Source organism: Pinus tabuliformis, chromosome X, assembly GCF_031772625.1.
Source record: "Pinus tabuliformis cultivar Carrire ecotype Pingquan chromosome X, CPIR1, whole genome shotgun sequence".
Classification (NCBI taxonomy): domain Eukaryota; kingdom Viridiplantae; phylum Streptophyta; class Pinopsida; order Pinales; family Pinaceae; genus Pinus; species Pinus tabuliformis.
Genome location: NC_142308.1, coordinates 1172214342 through 1172229080, shown reverse-complemented (window position 1 = coordinate 1172229080; position 14739 = coordinate 1172214342).

Genomic DNA, 14739 nt, shown 5'->3' with positions numbered 1-14739 from the left:
AGAGATGTCATCACAAATAGTTTGAGTTCCATGGTTAGATAATGTAGGTGACTATAAAGGTAGATATCTTTTTTTTGACATGTTTATAACCTTATGGGGGAGAAGCTTTTGGTCTAGCCCACCTGAAAAAATTTGACCAACCAAGATTGGGCCCATTGAAACTATGACATTCTCGAGCCAGTGGGGGGACAGGCTATTTAGATTGACAACATTCAAGATGTATGGATCAACATTATTGCCATGTTGATTGTGTGGATTTATGAGAGTATGGCCTTGCACAAGATTACACGAGCATAGATGGAGGTTTTGGAGGAGATGATCCAAGGCTAGCCATTAGCATGAGTACACTTGGTGATGACATGTTTGGTGGACTAGTTGAACGAATATTTATCTGGTGAGATCGTAGATTTTACCTTCAAATCACTATTATGTAGTTTATTTTTTGAGTGTGGTTATTTTGCAGCAATATGTTACAATTGTTGTGACCCCTTGTTCCCACTTGGTTGAGGATAAGGAAATGGGAGGGTTTATTGATAAGAGAGGGAGGTAGCATAGTTGGGAGATTTTGGGAATTGTTGGTGTATCGCTGGTGGTGGTTGATGCTATAGATTTTTTAGATAAACTTGATGAGGGGAAAGAGTCAAAGTTAAACGAGTCAAACAACAGTGGTTTTGGGAACATGGTTTTGCGTACCCATGGTTTTGTTCCTATGAAATTCATGTAATGAAGCATTTAAAAGGCTAGGTGAAGAATCTATTGTAATGGGTTAGGGGATGTGAGCGGTGAAGGATCACTTGGCTAGATTGGTTGGGTTTTGGCCAAGGGCCCTAATGGAATTATGTTAGATGGGTTTTTCCATGGAGTTGGAGTTCTTCCAAGGTAAACATGACGTGCATTGTGTTTATGTTTTTCTTTTTTCTGGTGGTGTAATGTTTCTCTTAGTAAATATATGTCTCTCTTTTTAATTTTTAACATGGTATCAGAGTCGAAGGCAGGAGTTAGCTTCAAGGGGACGCCTTTGTTACTAAGGGTTTATTTGGCCTGGTGGATGGAGAGATTGATGTATAGTTTTCTTGCAGATCTAGGTACCAGGAGTATGATGTTGTTGTTAAACAAGATGTTAGGTCCCTATAATACTAGTGTAGCCTCCTTATTGTTCTTATTAGTGTAGCCCCCTGTTGTTATTCTTGTGCCCATGTAGCCCCCATATTATTATTATTGTGCCCCATAGAAGTCCACTATTGTTATTTTTGTCCCCTTAAATTATTATTGTTATGTAGGCTCTAATTATATTGTGACCCCTTAGACTCCTATATATACCAAGGAGGTATTATCATTTGTATCATCAAAGAATTGTTCATTTATGTAATGTAAAGGAGGTTTACCCCTCGAAAAGGATAATTTTTAAGTCGTTGATCTATCTTTTCTATAAGCTGGTTTCATAAAATTTGGTATCAAAGCTTTGGATTCTAGGGTTTCGTTTCTTCAAACAGGTCATGTTGAAATTTTCTCTATAACTTTTTTTTTCTACGGGGCGTAAGAAGATGAAATTGTAACCACGTATAGATGAATATTGGTGAACTTCATGTATGAATTTCAGATATTGGTTTGCTGTATTTTCGGAGATATGATCCGAGGAAGTTAGGGTTTTCACAGGCTCTGTGATTCCATCTCAAATAGGTGACCTAGGGAAAATCATCATAACTTTCTCTCCGAGCATAAGATTTGAATTTTGTAAGAAGTGAATAAAGGCGCACAAAATGTAGTTTTTCGTGTATCAGTTTCAGGGTCGAAGGTCAAAACAATGACACGTGGAACTCCGTATGAGTTAGCTCTACTGAACCAATTTATAATCAGGTCATCGTGGGATATTGGGCATAATTTTTTTTGTTTTGAAGAATTCAATCTTTGTATGAATTATGCGGTTGGAAAGAAGACTTAGAGGGATACCACAAGACAAAATTTTAGACCTTGGAGATCCGAAATTACATAGATACAATAGTTACAATATCGAGCTCCTAAAAATCAAGAAAAAGGTGTGTATTTATTAAAAAATTGCATAACTTTTGTTTAAAAAATCAGTTTGAAGTGATTCAAAGGGCATAATGAAGCATAGATATCATTGTTTGATTCCAAAACATCTCGAAACAAAAAATAAATTGACATGCCTAGTAAGCAACCAGAAATATTTTCTATGATGAATGAAGAAGAGGAAGAAATGCAACATGATATATCAAAATTACAAGAGTAACCAAAAATAAATTGGAAGCCATGATGAATGTTAAGATGGATGGTTTAGAAGTAAAAATAAAAAAGGACATGAATGATTTGAAGGATGGTTTAAAAAACGTGGAAGCAATGATAAATTTCAAGATGGAAGGGCTGAAGGAAGGGTTGACAAAGTTGCTACAAGAAAGGATCCCCAGTGGTGACAAGGTAATCCATGAAAACCAGGATGAGGAAAAAAATAATATGAATTATGATTTTAGAGATTCCAATTTTGGGTTTAAGGCCCACCACATTCCAAATATCGATATGAGGAATTTTGATGGCAAGGATCCAGTCACATGGATACTAGAGATGGAGTAATATTTTGATCTCCATGATGTGAAACACACATAAAAGGTACACATTGTATCTTTATATTTAGAACCCAACCAATTTGTATGGTATCAATGGATTTGTTCTTGTAAACCCCTTGTCACTTTGTCAATTTTTACGGAGGAAATGATAGCACATTATGAGGATACAAAGAGAAACACCTTCTTTAGCCAATTGATAAATCTCAAACAAAAGGGTTCAATGGCAGAGAACATTGAGGACCTCCAAAAATTGAATATCAAGGTAACCGATATTCCAAAGGAGCATAGGATTGATATCTTCACAGGGAATTTAAAGGATCACATCCAACATGAGGTTCGCCTTTGGGAGCTTGATTCATTAGAGAAGGAATTCAAGGTGGCCTGAAAAGTTGAAAGAAAAATTATGGAAACAAGGAAATATACCACTCACAACTATAAAGATGGAAGTGTTGTTTCTCTTATCCTTACACAACCTACAAAGTTTACACCATAAAAATTGGAGGAAAAAAGAGCAAAAGGGCTTTCTTACAGTTGTGATAGAAAATATACTAAAGGTCATAAGTGTGTTGAGAAAAAAATATTTTACATAGTTTGTGAAGAGGAGGAAGAAAATGAATAAGGAACATCAAAATAGGAGGATATACACCAGGAACCAACCCCAGAGAAAGAAGAAATGAATCTGACCATATCTTGTAATGCCTTGGCAGGAATTACCACTCCTAAAACTCTCAAGATAGAAGGATATATCAAGAAGAAAAAGGTAATAGTCTTGATTGATTCAGGTATTACCCATAATTTTATTCATTGTAAGATAGTCAAGGAATTGAATTGCTTTCTATATCCAACACTAGAGTTTCAAGTGATGGTTGCAAATGGAGGAACTATAAATTTCTTTAGAAATTTCCACAATATTAAGCTAACCATGGGGGAATATGTATTGAATAGTTCAATTCTTTCCATTCTAATGGGTGGTGCTGATGTTGTACTAGGAGTTCGATGGTTACAATCTTTGGGGATGATAACTTTTATTTTTCAACAACATTTCTTGAAACTTTCTTGGGAAGGAAATGAAGTTGAATTAAGAGGTATCGTAGGGAAACCAGGGAAGATAATAAGCTCTAATGGTATGACAAAGTTATTGACTAAAGAAAAACGAGGCATAATTGCACAATTATGCTCACTAGAGGTTCATACAATGAAATCATCTATTTCTCCAGATCTCCAAAAAGTATTAGAAAATCATTGCAAGGTATTTGAGACTCCCAAGGGCCTCTCACCTATTCGTGATCATGATCATGTTATTAATTTGATTCCAGGAAGTGCTCCTCCAAACATCAAGCCTTATAGATATCCTTATGCACAAAAGAGTGAAATTGAACATATGGTTACAGAAATGCTACATGCCAGTATAATTCAACTTAGTCAAATTTATTTCTTTGCTTCAGTAGTATTGGTGCACAAAAAGGATGGATCATGGCGTATGTGTCCGACTTATAGGGAGATCAACAAGCTCATTGTTAAAGATAATTTTCCCATTCTTGTCATTGATGAATTGTTGGATGAATTATATGGAGCAAATTACTTCACCAAGTTGGATCTTCATTCAAGATATCATCAAATTAGAATGAATATTGAAGCCATTTCGAAAAAAACATTCAGAACTCATGAAGGTCATTATGGATTTGTGGTCATGCCTTTTGTCCTCACTAATGCACCTTCTACATTTCAAGGTTTGATGAATTCCATTTTGAACCCTTCCTTAGAAATTTTTTTTTAGTATTTTTTTATGATATACTAATCTACAACAAGTCTTGGAAGGATCATGTTCAACATGTTGACAGGGTACTCAAACTATTGGAGGAGAAGCAATTATATGCAAAAGCCTCCAAATGTTCCTTTGCAGTACAAGAGGTGGACTATTTGGGTCATATTGTATCTCATGAGGGTGTTAAGGTAGACCCTAACAAAATTAAAGCCATTAAGGAATGGAAAATCCCCAGAACCCTAAAGCATCTTCCAGGATTTCTAGGGTTGACAAGGTATTATCGCAAGTTTGTTAAGAATTATGGGAGACTAACAACACCTTTAACGACATTACTGAATAAAGATGCATTTTCTTGGACTCCAGACGCAACTAAGGTCTTTGAACATATTAAAAAGGCAATGTGCAAAGCACCAATCTTAGCTACGCCAAACTTCACAAAAACCTTTATTGTGGAATGTGATGCCTCGGGAAATGGAATTGCGGCTATTTTAATGCAAGAAGGAAGACCCATTTCTTCTGAAAGTCATCCAATAAAGGGAAATCATTTACACAAATCTATTTATGAGAAGGAAATGTTGATAATTCTACGTGCACTAAAGCAATGCCGACCTTACTTAATGGGAAGAAACTTCAAAGTAAAAAAAGATGATGATAGTCTTAAATAATTTTTGGAACAAATATTATCTTCAGAAGAGAAGCAAAAATGGATCACAAAGATATTGGGTTATGACTTTGAAATCATCTACAAAAAAGGTATAAGGTCACACCTTACCAACCATCAGTATTATAGAGGAATATTGATCACTAAGACTCAAAATGTGATATATATATATATATATATTAAGTAAGCATACAAGTTAATGCATGGCCATCTTTTCTCATTGGTATAATTCACACTACACACTACATTCTACTAACTAATCCATGGTAATTTTAATATTCTCATCAAAGCTACAAGGATAATGGTTTCATCAACATACAAAAATTACAACCATAATACTTGCTGCATAAGCTCAAAAATCATATTTAAAAGAAAGAGTCTTTATTTGGATGAATAAAAATCAAACTTTACAAACTATAATTTCAAACAAGCTAATTGTTACTTATGTTGCAATTAAATGTGTTCACGAGTGACTAATTTGATTTTATTTTAAATAACATGCCTATGAATTCTTTACTTAAACGGAGAATTCAACCTCTATAGGAGTGGTATCCAATAATTATGAATTCATATGTAAGCTTACAATACAACAATTCACTTACCCAAATTTGACTTTATCAGTATGAATTTTAACTCAAATATATTCATTGAGACATTCCAGAGACATCTTGGTTACAAATCCTAATTTCACTCAGGCATTTTTTTACAAACAATAGCTACATCCAATGAAGCATTATGACAAACATTTTGCAAGCATGTAATGTACAACCATTGAGGCATTTTGTCAAGCACTTGAAAATAATAATCCCTTAAGGCAATTTCACAACAATTAGCTAACATGAATCTAAGATTTCATAGCTTCATTTTTCATTGTCAGTAATGCCAATAATTCTTGAATTGAACTTAACACACAAGAAGAACTATCAACCATCTTCATTGATGCATCTCTATCAACACTTCGGGACTATGAATGACTACAAACATTGGGAAGTTTTTCAAATAACTTGCAACCATGTAAGCTACAACCATTGGAGAATTTTGAAAAACAGTTAGTGGTCATAAGTAAGTTGTCATAAATCTATGTAAACCATCAAGGTATCAATCATTGAGACTCAAACAAAAATTTTAGAGTACATGAAATAGGTTAGTTTCATTAATATAGATCACTAGGTAAATCCAAAATGAAAAGAATCAATGAAACCAAACAATAGGCAGTCCATACAGGCAGTAACAAATGCAAAATCAACTAGATTTGACAATCAGAGTTTTGAAAACTATTTTTTGGAATAAAAGTGGGGGTTATATGGTCAAATGGCATGGATGCCCCCTGATGTCAAGCTGAATCGCACTAGAAATGCCTAGGGATGTGATTCGTTAAAACAACAAAAAAAAAAAATCTTACTATTTCATTTATCACTTTTGTCAAACACTTAGCATGCAACCTTCATCTACAACAATACATGGAGAAAGAAAACAAAAATTTATGCTAATATGATATTTTCATCAAACTCATGGCAACCTGCTATGGACAAAAAATCATTATAAACTGAACTTAAAAACTTTGGCAACAAATTTGTGTTTTAATCCCCCTACATGTACATTCTCAACTATAATCGCCATTCATTATTGTTTAGCTCATAATTTACTCTATAAATCTCTCATAAGCATTCACAAGTAGCAAATTTCCAATAAATTGAAATTTCTACAACACTTTAAGCTAATAATAAACTAAAATTTCAAGAATATTTATGAATGTGCATGATAGTGTTATATGTCTCCAAAACATGAGAGTATGCTCTAGCTCCAATCTTCTTACCAACTTATGTGAACCATCCGGTTTTCCTCCCAACCATATCCAGTAAGAAATTCTCCCCCCAGAACCCCCAAGATGTAGAAGCTCACAAGCAGTACCAAAATACATTAGTAGAGAGATATAAAATGAAACTAAGGAAGATAATTTTCATTTCCTCTCAATACCACCCATGTTCAACTCCACTATCTAGAGATAATTAGTAGTTTAGTAAGAATTTATGATTCATTTCGAAAGCATTTGGATATTCTCCAGATATCTCACTCTCACAATATTCCTCAAGTCTCTCCCACTCTTTGCATCACAATGCACACTCCCCTCAAGTGAGAAGACATGCGACACATTTATAGGAGAAGCAACCAATTTTTTCATAGAGGAGTAATATGCATGCCTTGTATTCCATTTAGAGTAGTGTAACTTATGCCATTAAGGAGAGGTATGCATGCATTAGTTAAGGAGAGTGTAACATATTCATAAAAGATAGCTTAAGAGGAATATTTTATGACATGTATTTAATGAGTGTAAGATGAATATGCCATTATTTGATGAGTGCATAAAAGAGAGTGTAATTTATTATTAAAAGAGAGAGATAGAATTACATAGAGCCATCAGAGTCATCAAGGAGAGAGGTGTGAAGTGATTGAAGTGGAAAAATGATTCATTATGGTACCAATATTTCTTATATCTTTGTAAGAATTCCCAACTAAAACAAAATATTGTTTTGGAATTGCACACCTCACCCTTTGGAGGGAACTCGGGATTTTAAAAAACTTACCATAGGGTCAAGAAGGATTTTTTTTGGATAGCCTTAAGTATTATATTTAGAAGTTTGTGGTAGAATGTTTGGTTTTCCAACAAAATAAAGTTGAGACAATTAAGATCCCGGGTCTGTTACAACCTTTATCCATTCCAAGTCAACATTAGAAGGAGGTCTCAATGGATTTTATCATAGCTTTACCCAAGTTTGAAGGAAAGAGTGTCATCATGGTGGTAGTTTGTGCATTATCTCATCCTTTTAAAGCCAGACTAGTTGCTACCGCATTTATGGAAATAATTCAAAAGCTACATTGAAACACAAAGATTATTGTAAGTGAGAGAGATCCCATTTTCATTGGAAATTTTTGGATGGTATTATTTTCTTGTCTTGGTACTCAATTAGCTCATAGCTCATCTTATCATCCTCAATCTGATGGAGAAACTGAGATAGTGAACAAATGCTTGGAAGGATATCTTCATTGTTTTGTATTTTATAAACAAACCCAATGGGGCAATTGGTTACCTCTATCTAAATGGTGGTATAACACTTCCTTCCATACTGCAGAAAAAATGAACCCATTTATGGCACTTTATGGATATCATCCACTGTCCATCAGATCATCTTAAGAGAAAATTATAATGTTCAAGCAGTGGAGGATCACATCAAGCATCAACAACAAGTTCTCCAACTCTTAAAGGATAACCTCACTCTGGCACAAAATTGAATGAAACAACAGGTAAATCAACATCGCAGTGAAATAAGTTTTGATGTAGGCAACTGGGTATTTTTACGGCTACAACCATACAAACAAATGTACCTCAAGCAAGCTAAGAAGGATAATAAATTATCACCCAAGTACTATGGTCTTTACAAGGTGTTGAAAAATATTGGTACTATGGCATACAAATTGGAGTTGCCTACTTCTTCCCGAGTACACCTAGTTTTCCATGTTTCATGCTTAAAAAAGGGTATTGATGACAAGCTCCCAGTTCAAAAAATATTTCCGGAACTTGACAAAGAAGTAAATATCATATTTTAGCCTTAATTAATTACAGAAACAAGAACCCGATAGCTACAAAATCAATTAATTTTAGAGTATCTCATTAAGTGGAAGAACTTACCCATTGAAGATTCTACATGGGAGGATGAGACTTTTATATAGAAGCATTTGGAACTACTCAGGCATTGAGGACAACACTTTTCTGAAGGACAAGGGCATGTTAGGTCCCTATAATACTAGCGTAGCCCACTTATTGTTATTGTTAGAGTAACATCCTATTGTTATTGTTGCGCTCATGTAGCCCCCATATTTTTATTATTGTGCCCCATAGAAGTCCATTATTTTTATTGTTGTGCCCTTACATTATTATTGTTATGTAGGCTCTGATTATATTGTGACCCCTTAGACTCCTATATATACCAAGGAGGTCTTATCATTTGTATCATCCAAGAATTGTTCATTTATATAATGTAAAGGAGGTTTCCCCCTCAAAGAGGATAATTTTTAAGTCATTGATCTATCTTTTCCATGATCTGGTTGCATAACAGAGGCAATACATAGTCGATGGTACTGTGGACAATGTAGTACCATGTCTAGGGTTTAGGATCTAGTTTGACATTTTTGGCATCAAAAGATTAGGGATGACATGGAATCATTATTAATGCATCCTTAGTATGATTAGCATGAATTTTTGGTGATCGCAAGTTTCAAGGAACTATGGAAGATGGATTCTTTAGTGATTGGGTTAGAGACAATATTGATTGTTGCAGAAGTTTCCTTCCATTTGGAGGAGAAAGGATTTAAAGTGGTCAATCAAGAACCATGGTGATGCCATTGAGGGACTAGTGGACATTCAAAAGGAAATTTATTAGGTTGATGATGGATCAAAAGGCTAGATGCAAAGGCATAATGCAACCAAAATCCTAAGAGCATTACTAATGTGAGGGCTTGTGGGCAAAAAAGTAGAAGGACTCTTATAAAAGGTATGAGGTCATTGAATTGTCTACATTTGTGTGAATTGACTACACACAATATTTGGTTGATTAGTGTGGTTTAAACTCAAATTGGGTAAGCTTACAAACTAGTTAAAATCATGTGTGCCAATGTCTGACATGATGCTAGAGAGATTCCTGGTAGAGATGAAGTGCATGATCAATAAAAAACAAACCCGGTGGTTATAGAGGCATTGCTGTTGTATATTCCCTATGTATTGCAGATATAGAATTATTATGGTGTTCAAAATTCCATATTCATCATGCATATAAGATTGAATGCAAGTGTGAACAACGTCAATGCTGAGGTAGTGCTATCAGTGCTACTCGAGGGGGAGAGGTGTTCCATGGTAGCCTTTCCCAGTTCGAGTGACCAATAGAAGCAAGTGAACATAAGGTTTTATTCATTATTGTAAAGGACTTGGGACAAGGAAACCGAAAATATTATCATCAAAACTAGCTCATACAATAGTGCATCCTCATACAATGAGTTGGCAGAGGAGGACCATTAGAGAAATTTTGAAGTAAAAAATAGGCCTCAAAATTTAATTTTTCATCCCGAGAATACCCATGTTGCATACTTTCAATGGACCCTACTACAGGAAAAATGTGAAATACATGGAAAAATGTGATTGCAATCACGTTTTTTCATGTATTTCACATTTTTCGTGTAGTGGGGTCCATCGAAAGTTTGCAACATGGGTACTCGTTGGATGAAAAATTAAGTTCCTCATCCAACTAGTGCTCCCGCTCGAAATTTGAGTAAAATCGTAGGGAGATAAGTTGAAAATACAAGTTGAAAAAATAGTTTTTTCTTTTTTCCTCCAAAATTTGATGATGTAATCTAATACTATTTTATTATTTCCACTATTATTTTATAATATTCCTTAGGAGTCCCCTTTTAGACCTCAAAAATTCTCTAATGAAGGAGGAGGCAATGGTGGCAGAGGAGAATGACAATGAAAAAGGAATATGTGTTGTCGAACAAAAATGAGAAATATCTTGGGGAGAAAGCTCCTGGCTAGGTAACTGAGGAGAGACTAGCATAACCAATCCATTTGGGAAAATTACTAATGAATGCATTTGAGGAAGCTAGGATTCGACCTTCCAACACTGAGGTGAAGCAAGAGGCGAAGGTGATGAAGCAGACAACTGTGTACAAGATTGGAATTGATAATTTTTTTAATCTTATTCCTTAGCTGAATTGAAGAAAGCAAGATAGATTTGAAATGGTGGGAAGTTGGAAGTCTAAGGTCTATGATACGCACCATGTTATGTTGAGTTTTATGTCTAGGAGAGTTTTTTGGGAAATAAAATTAGTTGATCCAGACATGGATCCAGATTGGATCATTATATTTTTGTCATCCACCTCAATTCTTTTAGAGTGGAAAAATTGTAGGAATCAACTCACAGGATCATTTTTACCCACGGTAACAGTTCAGAAAATTGGGGTTTGAAACCTTCTTTGAGCATTTTGAGGAATCAAACATATTTTTGGGGGGTAACATTTTTACTTTTTAGTGCAGGGACCATTTTTTCCTATTCTACACACAAATACGTTTCTAATGACATAGGAATCACCTCAATCAAAGTCTATATGCAAAATTTATGCCACTCGGAAGTTGACCTTCCTTTTTTACCACCATAATTTGAGAGGATGCCACATTAACCCTGACTCATGGAAAAGGGTATATCTACATGTTCATGATGAATGAGACTCTATAAAAGTCCATATGGTAACTCTAGGTAAGCGTTGAAGGAGTCAAACCTAACCACTACTGGGCTATCAGGTCGTGTTATAATCAGATCACTAGGAAGAAAGGGGGTTCCATTATTTTCGATGGTGTCATGTTCCATAGACGAGAAGAGTAGCTAAGATGGATAGGGAACGAGAACATAGAGAATATTTTTTCACCATAGTAGCCCACGGGCCATAGGATTTTTTTGTACTTGAAACCATTTTTTATTCATAGAAAGAGAGCAAAGAAGCCTCACCTTCTAGTTGGGTTTTCTCTCGAAAGGGTTTCCTTGGATATATCTTATGTTAATCATGGTTTGTGAGTTTTTGTTTTGTTGTTTTCTATTTTATACATAATTATAATTCACATGCATATGTAATAAACAATGATTTATAGATCCAAAAATCTAAAGAGAAATAAACCCTCATATTGTATATTTTGGATTTTTAAGTATGATTTATCAAATATGTTGTGACAAAATATCCAATGGAATATCCATGGTATTATAGAAATCATATTGGTATTAAAGCAAGTTTCTTTGGGTATATTGTGGATATTTGCAAGGAGTCAAATTAGTTAAGCCAAAAGTCATAAAACCCTAGTCACAACCAACAAATCTATGAATAACCCTTGTGATCCTACAAAGGAGAGGTTTTTGTAGCTAGAAGCACAAGTTGCAGATATAAACCATAATGTGAATCTTCTCATTGCAACCTTGATCAATAAGATTGAGCTAATTGAAGAAGATGGTGGTTCTAATGCAAAGGTATGATCATAGGGGAGATCAAGAAGAAATGGAGAAGGACTTGAAGAAAAACCCAAAAAAAAAATCAACCCAGTTTGAGTGTCGTGAACCATTCACAGTCCCTACAAAAACGAAATAAAAGGTTGATATCAAAATGCATCAAGGTAAATTGGCGCTCTGAAGCTAAATCACTAGATGCAACAATTAGAAGCTTATTTCAATGTTCATCACATAGAGTAAGAACAAAATATTTCATTTTTGTTGTTGAAATTAGAGGGCCATGCCCTAACTTAGTGGGAACACCACTTGAAGATATTGAGGTTAGAGGTAGATCCTTTCATGACAGAGTGGAAGGGATCTAAAACCCTCATAAAGTCACAATTTTACTTGATTGGGTATGTAGAGGACCAGTGAATCTGGAGGCATTACTTTAGGCAAAAGTAGGGGGAGTGTACAAAATTACACCATCGAATTTAGAAATATGGTCATAATGCCATGTATCTTTCCCAAGAACTAATATGTACTTCTTAAGTATATAGAGGTATATAAAGCCATCTGTGAAAGAAAGTGAAGTTGTTCAATCCTAGATTGGTGGACAATGCTTGTGTACAGACATAATACTTAGAGAACATAGGTCGAAAGAAAGAGAAATAAAATGGATCGAAGCAAAAGGTGCATCGAGATGATTATAAGGAGGGGAAGAAAAAGTGGAAAGGGAGAAAATATAAAAAAAATGACAACCCCATCACATCGTGTGAATATCCTAGTAACCATTGTAACCACTATAACATTGATGGTCATACAAAGGAGAAGTGTTGGAAGTTGCATCTGAAGCTTAAACCAAAGAAGAAAAAGAAAGATAATAAGAAGAAGAATATCATGGCCATTGATTTGAGAAAATAGGTTGAAAGAAACTTAGACATCGATGAGAAGATAATTTGTACATCAGTGTTGAAGGAGGTGAAACTGAGTAGCCTTTGTAATAGGAAGAGAATGAAAATACCAGGCTCTTCCATATAACGATATAGGTTTAAAGGGAAAATATTGTTGCTTTGTTTGACTAAAGATCGTAGCAAAATATCATTGCAGTAGAGATGGTCAGGAAATAGGGATTCGAAGTTGACGATCATCCAAGCTCATATCCATTGGGATGGGAAAACAAGGATGCAAAGATAAAGGCAACAAAATAGTGCAAAATTATATTCGCTATAGGTGTCGATTTTATTGATGAAGTAGAACTAGATGTGTTTCCCTTTATGTATGTGGAGTGGCATTTGGAAGTCCATGTATGTACATGCGAGATTCAATATTCATGTGAAATTCAACCAATATTGTCTTGTTGAGGATGGAAAGTCATTCACCATCAACAAACACAAAGGAAAGATGAAATTGTCACTTATGAGTGCCGACCAAGTCGATAAACTAATTAGTTCTAGAAAGAGGTTTATTTTTCTATTTTTAAGAGAGAATCAATTTGTAGATGAGTTAAAAAGAGTAAAGGCAACCCTTGATGGGTGTACTAAGAAACATAAATAACAATTCGAAGAGTTACTACATGCATACATGGATGTGTTCTGGGAGCCTAAAGGGATACCACCAAGAAGGAAGTGGCACATCAAATCTAGTTATTTCCAAACTCCTGATTTCCAAACATTTGGTAGTACAGGTAGCCTATTATAGAAGCAAGTGAGGTGAAGAAAAAATTTCAACAACTACTTGAACAGGGTGTCATTTGATCGAGTACATCACCATGAGGGTCACCCATCATCATTATGCCAAAGAAGGAAGGAACTTTGAGAATGTTTGTATATTACAGGGCATTGAACAAAATTATGCTCAAGAATAGGTACCACCTTCCCATAATAGATAATCCATTGTATCAATTTCATCAAGAAAAATACTTCAGCCAATTGGATTTAAAGTCTGGATATCACTAGGTTCAAGTAAAATAAGAAGATACCTGGAATACCACCTTCAAAACCATGATATCTTTGTATGAGTGGTTAATTATTCCATTTAGCCTATGGAATGCACCAACTACATTTGTAAGGTAAATTAATGATATGTTACACCCTTTTATAGATGCATTTGTTATTTTATATTTAGATGATATATTAGTATACAATTCACTTTGAGAGGATAATATCTCACATTTGACATAGATGTTGGAGACATTAAAGATGAACCAACTGCTAGCAAATATAAAGAAGTGTGAGTTTTCACAACAATATTTGGTGTATATCGGGTATGTGATAGGTGGATGATATTTGAAAATAGATCCTACCAAAATGGAGGCCATCATGAAATGGGCGGTGCCTACTAATGTTATGATAGATTAGGAGTTTTGTTGGGGAAACATAATACGTGAGGAAATTCATAGCCTCATTTCTAGTGGGGAAAGGGTTAGAGTAGGGCCTTTGAGGAGCTAAAGAAGAAGATTAGTCAAGCACCAACTCTAGCATTTACGTACTTACAACAACCCTTCAAAGTGGAGAAAAATGTGAGTGTGTATGCTTGGGAGTGGTCTTGATGCATGGAGGAAGGAATGTTTGTTACCATTCTAAAGTATTTCATGGGGCAATTATTAACTACCCTACTTATGACAAGGAGCTCTATGCCTTGGTGCAATCTATGAAGAATTGGAAGCATTATTCAATGGGAAAAAGACATTAGTCCACATAGATCACC